The sequence below is a fragment of the Oncorhynchus nerka genome, linkage group LG10 (assembly GCF_034236695.1).
Source record: "Oncorhynchus nerka isolate Pitt River linkage group LG10, Oner_Uvic_2.0, whole genome shotgun sequence".
Lineage (NCBI taxonomy): Eukaryota > Metazoa > Chordata > Actinopteri > Salmoniformes > Salmonidae > Oncorhynchus > Oncorhynchus nerka.
In genome coordinates this window covers 82,220,266-82,232,186 of record NC_088405.1, presented here as the reverse complement: position 1 = coordinate 82,232,186, position 11,921 = coordinate 82,220,266, and positions in this window count along the sequence as shown.

The following is an 11,921-nucleotide window of genomic DNA, read 5'->3' as shown; positions in this document are numbered from 1 at the left end:
TAGTAGCTATTTTTTATTAGACACTAATATATATGTCCAATAAACAGACGTTCAAAAGTCGGAATGTAAAGCAAAAACGACTGGAAAGTTATTCAAAAGCAGGTGTAGTGAATCAAGCATCTTGGGGTTAACTGAAATAGGTCAAAGTATATATTTTAAATGTTCTAATTTATTTTATCTTTATTTAACTAGGCAAGATGAACTCAACAACATCGACATAGACACAAGTTACCTGCTATATTTGGGGGAACGGATTAACACAGAGAGAACTTGGCAAAATACAATGCATGCTTCTGTAGTACGAGTAGGTATATACAGTATCATCGGTAACAATTGTGTACAAGCCACCTAGCTAATAAAATACTGGGGCTTGCGGTCATTAGTTACATTTCAACCACAGCGATTCCCCAATTGAGGCGCAACAGAGTTCACCCGCAAATGCAGGAACACCGGAAATAATAACTAAACCAACGAATGAGAAATGGTGGAGGCTACTAGAACGAAGAGACATTTTTTCCCGAATAAACGTGATGAGTGAAAAACGTAATTACATAGCTCACTCCCTACCCGGTATCTCATTCTACTGTTATACGACTCTGTATGCGTTGCTTGTTGGCAACTGTAAAGAATTGCTATTTCTTATGCAAGTGACCAGCCTACTGCTAAATACATGGCTACAACTCACAGTAAAGCCTGTGGGGTCCCCTACAGGATAGCTCCCACATTACACACATAATCTCCCTTTTAACCGAACACTGTGTGCCCGAAGAGGATTCTACGATGACGGACAGACAACTGAGCCAATGGCGGAAGACTACAGACTACACCCAGCTGAACCAATCCGGAGATCCGATCTTCCGGAGTCAACCGACTTTCTGTGCCGTATATTAGGGCTGTACTGATTGTTGGCGGCCTCTTTTCCTGCTGTTCTGTGCGAGCGAACGGAAGAGCCGTAATTACGCTGTACTAGATATCTTCACTCTGAATAAACTGTCACTTGTCATAAAATTTACCACTTTGTCTGAATCGATCCTTGACCGGCTCACCCATCTACATATCTAATTACTAACACAACCTTGTTATTTACGAAGTTTTTGGAACAGATTCCTGTTGGAACGTTCCACAAATTATACCCACCCCTCTTTCGCTTCCTTTGCATTCAATGCTATGGGCAGCAACAATGTCATACTCTTTTTGGCCAGACAGCATCAGATAGATGGCCTACACATTCTGAGACAGTGGGGCACTGTCTCACTTGCTCAGATGCTTTCTCCGGTGAGATACATTCAGTCTCCTGCGAATTGAAGGAAAATTATTAAACACAGAGAGATGAAAGATATAAAATAATGTATTTATTATTGGTAAATGTTTTGGGGAAGCCAGGCTTCCCTTGGCATCCATGAATACTAGCCAATACAAGCCACTGCGGCGTTCCACCGTGAGTTCTCTAACATCCTTGATGGACAATGCCTGGCACCAAACATTCTGTAGGCATAATGACTTGACATTTGTTGTGGCAGAATCAGAATCCTTTAGGTAACATTGTTATAGAAGATGTTTTATCAATTTTCATAAGTATGCTTACGTGGGAAAGTTACTTGGGGCCCAGAGAGGGGAGAGGTCAGGTTAGTCTTATCTGTGAATGTGTCTGTAACTATTCCTAAACCATGTGAAGGGATGGTGTGATTAATGGGGAACCAGTTAGTTGGCTCCACAATGTCTGTGTGCAAGTCACTCCTCTCCGTGATCTTGTCCAGGAGGGGTTGTTTTTTTGATGGGAGTATCTAGAATTGACAATTGATATATGCCATTGGATGAGATAATGTTTTGGTCCTAAGTGGTACCAAGAACGAGATAAGAACTTTTAGGAGAGCAAACTGAACAATAATTTATAGCTAATGCTGTCTGGCTATGGGATACTCCTCTCTAAAGTAAATCTTCCTTTTTGTAATGTTCCTAAGATCTGTGTTATTTGCCATGTGAGTTGAGAGGGGTGTGTCTTGGCTATAAATGATACTAAGAACTGTTTTGTAAGCACTCTCAGAGAATTAATTTATATACACTGAATTGATCTGAGAGTCACATGGCTATGGTGAAGCTCATATAATTAAAGATGGACTTGTGTGTGGTTTGCTCTCTCATGATTTGGTAATACAAGGAAATTTCCACGACATTTGGCGACGAGGAAGGGATGTGAATCTTCACTCGGTGACCGTTCCTGACGATCTAGGTAAATAAATCGTGCACGAGGGATCCCTCAAACTTGGGATCTTAGAGAAACTACACTTCGGGAACGAAGCAGATGGACCAACCTTTGATCTGAGAGGAAGCGAGCCGAGTGGATACCACATCTCAAACTTAGTTTTTTTTTAAAGAAAGAGGTGAGCGAACCACACACACTTGAAGTCGAGTTTTTAAAAAATATGCCTCTGTTACGTATACTCTGAATGAGAATTCCTTTGTAAGGAGGGCACCTTGGAGGCGTCAGCAGGGCCGAGTCAGAGGAGAGTAATCTGAGAGTTTGTGGACTCAAAGATACTCTGCCACTGTCCGGTTGCGAGTGACCAAGAGCTGTCCTGACACTGAATTGATCACAGTGGGGATTGGTGCGGTCTGTGATCAATTCAGTGCCAGGGTGACTGTGTGTTCTGTGTGAAACATGGTACTTGGTGAAGCCCTATTGGAAGAAGGACCTCATTCTGTGTGTCTGTGTGATTGTCTAAGTGACCCTCAGAGGTGGTGAATTCCAATGATTGTAAATGTGCTAGCCAGGTATGCCCTGGGTCACTCTGTCTGAGTATTTTATTATGGGATCACTAGGTAATATTTGTCGGAGCGTTCCGTGTGAGCGGGGTAGGTTGACTCTGTGTGAGTAACGTCTGACCAGTTCTGTGTGAACATCTGACCAATCCTGTGTGGGTGATCCTTAAAGTTCTGTGTGAGTACCTAAGATTTTCTTACGTTTGATATGGATTCTGTGAATATTTGAAATTATGATAAATTGTATGTGTGTATAATTAATTACTAGAGATTTGTTAAAGTAATGCTGAGAATATCATTAGATACAATTTAAACCACCTATTCGTAGACGTACGTAGGTTTTGAGTTGGTATCTTTAATGGATAATTTGATAAAGATGGGGGTTTAACCTCTCTGAGCACGGAACCCGGTAGCGGGCTGAAATTCCACAACATACGGTGATCCCTACATAAATAGTCATATTAAACATTCATGAAAATACAAGTGTCTCACATGTATCGAAAGCCTAGAATCTTGCTAATCCAACTGCGTTGTCAGATTTAAAAAAGGATTTACTGAGAAAGAATACGATGCGATTATCTGAGTATAGAGCCCCATAAAAAACAACAATTTCAACCAGCACAGGCTAACAAAATCACAAACTGCATTAAAATAAATTGTTTACCTTTGACGATCTTCATCTGCTCATTGTTACACAATGAATTATCTTTTGTTTGATAAAATCAGTTTTTATAGCCTAACACGAAACATTTTGTGAACCGTTTGTGTCGTGAATTCTGTCTCATTCCATTTTCAACGACACATTCCAGGTAAATAACCCACACAGAACGTGACTTTTCCAGTCATGTTTGGTTTCACTGCAATCAACTGGTTTGTTTGTAACACAATTTGTAACACAATCAAACCTGATGGGTCATTTTGCAGGACGTATTGACTGAAAGAAACCGATTTGAAGACAACAAGTAATGACATCATTGTGCACCAATGATTTGCCCGCTGTTTCGTTGATTGACTGTATTTTAACCCAATGACCACTGATCGTCTTGAAATCTAGATGGGTATATAGCCAATGAGCTGAGGTAAACGGCAATAGGTCATGTTTATGTGTTGCAAGACCAACCCATGTAGTAAGCTCCGGCGTAAAGAGAGTAATTTGCTATTGAAGTTTCATACCGGAAGGAGCAACACATATTACGCACAGTGTTGTTTCGCATATTCAGCTGTTTATATATCAATCATTATGGCGACTAAGTCAGGGAAAGCTAAATCTAAGTCTAGATATACAGATGTACACACAATTTTAGAATAAATTGATTGGGAAAGTGAGACAGAGATTGTTGTAGGACGATTCATTTAGCGATTCCCAAGTGGAGGAATATTTTTTGAACGGGAGAGGACATCGTTTTGGACTGGTAAGTTCTTCTCATGCTAATGCCCTTGTTTGAAATTAATAATATAAAATATTATTTGTGATATTAAAATTTTAGAAGCAATATATGAACATGTAATGTCATGAAATGTGAGATGCGTGTGTCTGCCGCCCCACCCCAACCCACATGAAATCGCTTATTTGAGGCTGTTGAGGGGAGGGCAGGCCCACAACAATGGCCAAAGTGAAATGGAGACGGTAGATACAGCTGGTCTGTTGTAATATAATAAAGACAGTAGATCTAGCTGGTCTGTCATAATATATTCAACCTTATGTTCCCTGTACATATATATATATGTTTATTATACCTGTTGATACAGGGCTCATATGTGAAACTATTCTAACTGAACATTTTCTTTCACAGTGACACTGACTCCGAATGGCAGCCCCCAGGGCCAAGGTGTCCATCCCCCACTGAAGCTGGTTCATCCAGCTCCTGCCACAAGTGGTGTTCATCTTCCCAAATGTATTTCTGCAGGCATGGATGTGCCTCAGGGCCAAAAGGGCACAGCATGGATGGGTCGCTGTGTTCTTTGACAAATGAAGTCCCCCATCACCTGCGCCACATGCTTGGTGACCCTCTGCTTTACAGTAGAAAGAGACTGCTATGGCACCTGGCATCAGCATCACAATATTGTGTAGAGCTTTGGCAAAGTGGGTGGGGTTATATCCTGCCTGTTTGGCCCTGTCCGGGGGTCTCATCGGATGGGGCCATAGTGTTTCCTGACCCCTCCTGTCTCAGCCTCGTATTTATGCTGCAGTAGTTAATGTGACGGGGGGCTAGGGTCAGTTTGTTATATCTGGAGTACTTCTTCTGTCTTATCCAGTGTCCTGTGGGAATTTAAGTATGCTCTCTCTAAATCTCTCTTTCTCTCTCTCGGAGGACCTGAGCCCTAGGACCATGCGTCAGGACTACCTGGTATGATGACTCCTTGCTGTCCCCAGTCCACCTGGCCTTGCTGCTGTTCCAGTTTCAACTGTTCTGCCTGCGGCTATGGAACCCTAAACTGTTCATATTTACCCGAGGTGCTGTCCTGTTGCATCCTCTACAACTACTGTGATTATTATTATTTGACCATGCTGGTGATTTATGAACATTTGAACATCTTGGCCATGTTCTGTTATAATCTCCACCCGGCACAGTCAGAAGAGGACTGGCCACCCCTCATAGCCTGGTTCCTCTCTAGGTTTCTTCCTAGGTTTTGGCCTTTCTAGTTTTTCCTAGCCACCGTGCCTCTACACCTGCATTGCTTGCTGTTTGGGGTTTTAGGCTGGGTTTCTGTACAGCACTTTGAGATATTAGCTGATGTACGAAGGGCTATATAAATACATTTGATTTGATAGAGGACTGAGGGTCTTCCAAATATTGAAAGTGTGTAAATAGTTACCCATGTTTTTTTGTAAATGTATATATTTTTTTCTTCGTGTTTTTTTCTCCATTTTTTGGGGGGTGGTGTGTTAAGAATACCATTTTGGTATTTTGTATATAGTTATTTGTTTCAAAATGTATACCTTCACCAATTTGGCCACTTGGGTACATTTGGGCTACTTGTGTGGAACACCTGGGTGACTTCATGATAAATGTCATGTAGCACACTCATTTTGGAAGTTATCATTCTGAAACTTTGCACAAGTACTGTTACCCTCTTATGTTTTTCACTGAAATTGTCCCCATCATCCTGTCTGAATGTTTGTTTTATCTTGTTCAAAGATGATGATACAAAAAGAAAAAACATGTTTTTTTCATTGTATTATTTAAACCAGATCTATTGTGTTATATTCTCCTACATTCAATTCACATTTACACAAACTTCAGTGTTTTTTCTTTCAAATGGTACCAAGAATATGCATATCCTTGGTTCTGTGCCTGAGCTACAGGCTGTTAGATTTGGGTATGTCTTCAGGCGGAAATTTTAAAAAGTAGGGGGGTTAAATGAGAACCAGCAAAAAAAATAACAAAGTGAAACCAAGATGAATGTACCATTCCGTAGGCTACAAGAGCTGTACAAAAACAAGATCCCACAACATAGGTGGGAAAAAGGCTACCTAAGTATGATTCCCAATCAGAGACAACGATAGACAGCTGCCTCTGATTGGGAACCACACCTGGCCAAACACAAAGAAATACAAAACATAGAATGCCCACCCCAAAACAGCTCTCTAAGGTCAGGGCGTGACATGTACGGATAATCTTCCTTCTCTTTCACTCTTTGTAAGTTTGTTAATTTTATCAGTGATTGCTTAACTTGCCAAATAAACTCAGTAAAAAAAGAAACATCCTCTCACTGTCAACTGCGTTTATTTTCAGTAAACTTAACGTGTAAATATTTGTATGAACATAACAAGATTCAACAACTGAGACATAAACTGAACAGGTTCCACAGACATGTGACTAACAGAAATTGAATAATGTGTCCATGAACAAAAGTGGGGTCGAAATCAAAAGAAACAGTGACTATCTGGTGTGGCCATCAGCAGAATTAAGTACTGCAGTGCATCTCCTACTCATGGACTGCACCAGATTTGCCAGTTCTTGCTGTGAGATGTTACCCCACTCTTCCATCAAGGCACCTGCAAGTTCTCGGACATTTCTGGGGGGAATGGCCCTAGCCCTCACCTTCTGATTCAACAGGTCCCAGACGTGCTCAATGCGATTGAGATCCGGGCTCTTCGCTGGCCATGGCAGAACACTGACATACCTGTCTTGCAGGAAATCACGCACAGAACGAGCAGTATGGCTGGTGGCATTGTCATGCTGGAGGGTCATGTCAGGATGAGCCTGCAGGAAGGGTACCACATGAGGGAGGAGGATGTTTTCCCTGTAACACACACCGTTGAGATTGCCTGCAATGACAAGCTCAGTTCGATGATGCTGTGACACACCGCCCCAGACCATGACGGACCCTCTACCTCCAAATCGATCCCGCTCCAGAGCACAGGCACACAATCAGCTGTCCATCCTGTCTCCCTGTAGCTCTGTTTTAGGCGTCTCACAGTACGGACGTTGCAATTTATATCCCTGACCACATCTGCAGTCCTCATGCATCCTTGCAGCATGCCTACGGCATGTTCACACAGATGAGCAGGGACCCTGGGCATCTTTTTTTTTTTTTTTTTTCAGTCAGTAGAAAGGCCTCTTTAGTGTCCTAAGTTTTGTGACCTTAATTGCCTACCGCCTGTAAGCTGTTAGTGTATTAACAACAATTAATTGTTTATGGTTCATTGAACAAGCATGGGAAACAGTGTTTAAACCCTTTACAATGAAGATCTGTGAAGTTATTTGGATTTTTACGAATTATCTTTAAAAGACAGGGTCCTGAAAAAGGGACGTTTCTGAGTTTACATTTCAAAACTGCACTATGGATTTTTTTTCAATAGCCAGAAGGGAGAGACAAGGGAAGCATTGAACTATGTCGCTGAATTTGTCTATGATCTTCAAAGCGTTTGGGAGGGATTGAGATACATTGTCTACAAAAAGTAACATAACGTAGGCTTATAATGAGATGACAAGATCCATAGAATTGAGAGATATTGGTGTAATTTCTTTCGAATTGCCTGGACCAGAGGCTCCATAGACAATAATATGGATTGTGTGCGCTCCTCCCTCCCCAGTTACCCCACACGTAGGGGATGAGTTTAACAGACCCGCTTTGGTCCAGATGTACCAATTTGGGTAAATAAGTTGAGACAGGATGACAGAATGTAATTGTAAAAAAAAAAAAAAAGTGTTTATCAGAGATAGGGGGCGACAGTGAGAACATCTTCAATTACCTGGACCAAAGGCTCCATAGTCAGTTAAGAACAAATTCTTATTTTCAATGACGGCCTAGGAACAGCGGGTTAACTGCCTGTTCAGGGGCAGAACGACAGATTTGTACCTTGTCAGCTCGGGGGTTTGAACTTGCAACCTTCCGGTTACTAGTCCAACGCTCTAACCACTAAGCTACCCTGCCGCCCCATAATAAGAGCAACATTTGTGCTGTATTTACATCCCTTCCAAATGAACCTTTGTGAACGGCTGTGTTAATCACTTCAAGTAACAGTGAACCTAATTTATTCCAAAATTTTAAATAGACCTCAGGACAAATACCACCCCAACCAGGTGATTTGCCTTAATGTTATTCAATGCCATTCTATGTTATATGGAGAGATTTGGGCTCCCGATACTTGGATTCTTGTCAATGATGTTTAAAACACTTGATTATATGTATACTGTGACCTGAGGGCTATCCTACAAAGCAGGTTTTAGTAGTTAGCGAGGTAATTTTGGTCAACTCTGAGTTCAACTCAGGATAACCGGTCATACGAAAGTGGCTCACCTTTGAGCCACCTAAATTTATATGGCAATGAATCCTTCAGAACTAACCTGGGCCCAGTTTCCCATTTGAAATGTATAACTTTTTCCTCCGATGTGGGGAAAAAAGGTGCTTATGCATTGATAAGCACACCAAAGATGGCATTAATGATAAGTAAAAAAATGAATTTCTAAAACTGCACTTCTAAGACTATTTCACACCATAAGCCTGCTGAATTTGCAAGATACATTTTCTTTAATTTTGATTTCAGCATTGTCTCAATGAAGTTTGGCGTTCGACTAGCCATTTGCGACATGCACTCGCACTTACAAGCCTGCTAGTTTGCAGCAGATGGAGGAGCCAATACCCACTGTCGTAGTACGAAAGAAGCCTGAGCTGAAATGAAGCTAACTGAAGCTGGTTAGCTTTAGAAAACCCCGAGTAGATCTAGCTTGCTTCGTAGGATACCCCTCTGGCTTCTGACCTCTGTAAATGACATGCAGAACATTTCAAATATGCTTGTGTAGGAGTAGGTCAGTTTTGTATTATCCCCACTAATAGTTACGGTTAGGATTGGGGTAGCTGATCATAGATCTGTACCTAGTGGAAACTTTACCGTGGAGTGCATGGGTAGAGCAAGTTTGGAACGACAAATGTTTGACCTGCACGGTCAGCAGCATTCCATCTGGTAAACAACCCAAAATACAATCTTTGTAAACAACCACACAGACATTTAATCAGGAATAGCTTTTATATGAAATTAGACCATCAGATCCAGAGTGTTCTGTATAACTACAGTGCCTTCTGAAAGTACTCACACACCTTGACTTTTTACACATTGTTGTTTTACAGCCTGAATTTAAAATGTATTATATTTAAATGTTGTGTTACTGGCCTACACAGACTAACCCCATGAGGTCAAAGTGAAATTATGTTTTTAGATTATTTTTTTAACAAATGAATTACAAATTAAAAACAAATGTCTTGAGTCAATAAGTATTCAACCTCTGTTAAAACCAGCTGAAATAAGTTCAGGAGTAGAAATGTGCTTAACAAGTCACATAATACATTGCAAGGACTCACTCGTGTGCAATAATACTGTTTAAAATGATTTTTGAATAACTACCTCATCAGTCGAGCATTGAATTTCAAACACAGAGTCGACCACAAAGACTAGGGAGGTTTTCCAATGCCTCGCAAAAACGGGCACATATTGGTAGATGGGTAAAAATTAAAGACATTGAATATCCTTTTGAGCATGGTGAAGTTATTAATTACACTTTGGATGTCAGGGATATCACCATGAGGCCAATGGTGACAGTTACAAAGTTTAATGGCTGCGATAGAAGGAACTGAGGATGGATCAACAACAGTGTAGTTACTCCACAATACTAACCCAAATGATTGAAAAGGACACCTGTACAGATTTTTTTTTAAATGCATCCTGCTTGCAATAAGGCACTAAAGTAAAATTGCAAAAATAAATTAACGTTATGTCATGAATACAAAGCGTTATGTTTGGGGCAAATCCAACAACATATCACTGAGTTCCTCTCTTCATATTTCCATGCATGGTGGTGGCTGCATCATGTTATGGGTATGCTTGTCATCGTCAAGGACTAAATAGTTTTTGAGGATAAAAGAAACAGAAGAGCTTAGCACAGGCAAAATCCTAGAGGAAAACCTGGTTCAGTCTGCTTTCCAACAGACACAGGGAGACAAATTCACCTTTCAGCAGGACAATAACCTAAAACACAAGGCCAAATATACACAGGAGTTGCTCAGCAAGACAACATTGAATGTTCCCGGGTGGCCTAGTTACAGTTTTGAATTAAATCGGCTTGAAAATCTATGGCAAAATCTAGCAATGATCAACAACCAACTAGACAGAGCTTGAAGAATAAAAAAGAACTTTGTGCAAATATTGTACAATCCAGGTGTGCTTCTATACCTGCATTGCTTGCTGTTTGGGGTTTTAGGCTGGGTTTCTGTACAGCACTTTGACATATCAGCTGATATAAGAAGGGCTATATAAATAAATTTTATTTGCAAAGCTCTTAAGAGACGTATCCAGAAAGACTCACAGCTGCAATCGCTGCCAAAAGTTCTAACATGCATCAACTCAGGGGTGTGAATACTTATGTAAATGAAATATTTCATTTCCATTTTCAATACATGTCTAAAAACATGTTTTCACTTTCTCATTATGATGTATTGTGTGTAGATGGGTGAGATTTTTTATTTAATACATCCATTTTAAATTCAGGCTGTAACATCAAAATGTGGAATAAATCAAGGGGTATGAATACTTTCTAAAGGCACTGTATAAAAAGTACATACAATGAAGTAAATAAATTAATTACACACATACACAGTTGAAGTCGGAAGTATACATAGTTAGGTTGGAGTCATTAAAACTCTTTCAACCAATCTACACATTTCTTGTTAACAAAACTATAGTTTCGGCAAGTCGATTAGGACATCTACTTTGTACATGACAATACATTTTTCCAACAATTGTTTACAGATTATTTCACTGTATCGCAATTCCAGTGGGTCAGAAGTTTACATACACTAAATTGACTGTGCCTTAAAACAGCTTGGAAAATTCCAGAAAATTATGTCATGGCTTTAGAAGCTTCTGATAGGCTAATTGACCTCATTTGAGTCAATTGGAGGTGTACCTGTGGATGTATTTTAAGGCCTACCTTCAAACGCAGTGCCTCTTTTCTTTTGATTTTCCCGTGATGTCAAGCAATCAGCCAAGACCTCAGATAAAAAAATTGTAGACCTCCACAAGTCTGGTTCATCCTTGGGAGCAATTTCCAAATGCTGAATGTACCACGTTCATCTGTACAAACAATAATGTATAATAATGTACAAGCAAGTATAAAACACCGTGGGCCCAAGCAGCCATCATACCACTCAGGAAGGAGACGGGTTCTGTCTCCTAGAGATGAAGGTATTTGGGTGCGAAAAGTGCAAATCAATCCCAGAACAACAGCAAAGGACCTTGTGAAGACGCTGGAGGAAACAGGCACAAATGTATCGATATCGACAGTTAAACGAGTCCTATATCGATCAGCAAGGAAGAAGCCTCTGCTCCAAAACCATCATAAAAAAGCCAGACTACGGTTTGCAACTGCACATGGGGACAAAGATCGTACTTTTTGGAGAAATGTCGTCTGGTCTGATGAAACAAATAGAACTGTTTGTCCATAATGACCATCGTTATGTTTGGAGGAAAAGGGGGGACGCTTGCAAGGGGAAGAACACCATCAATACCGTGAAGCACGGGGTTGGCAGCATCATGTTGTGGGGGTGCTTTGCTGCTGGAGGGACTGGTGCACTTCACAAAATAGATGGCTCCATGAAGAAGGACAATTATGTGGATATATTGAAGCAACATCACAAGACATCAGTAAGGAAGTTAAAGC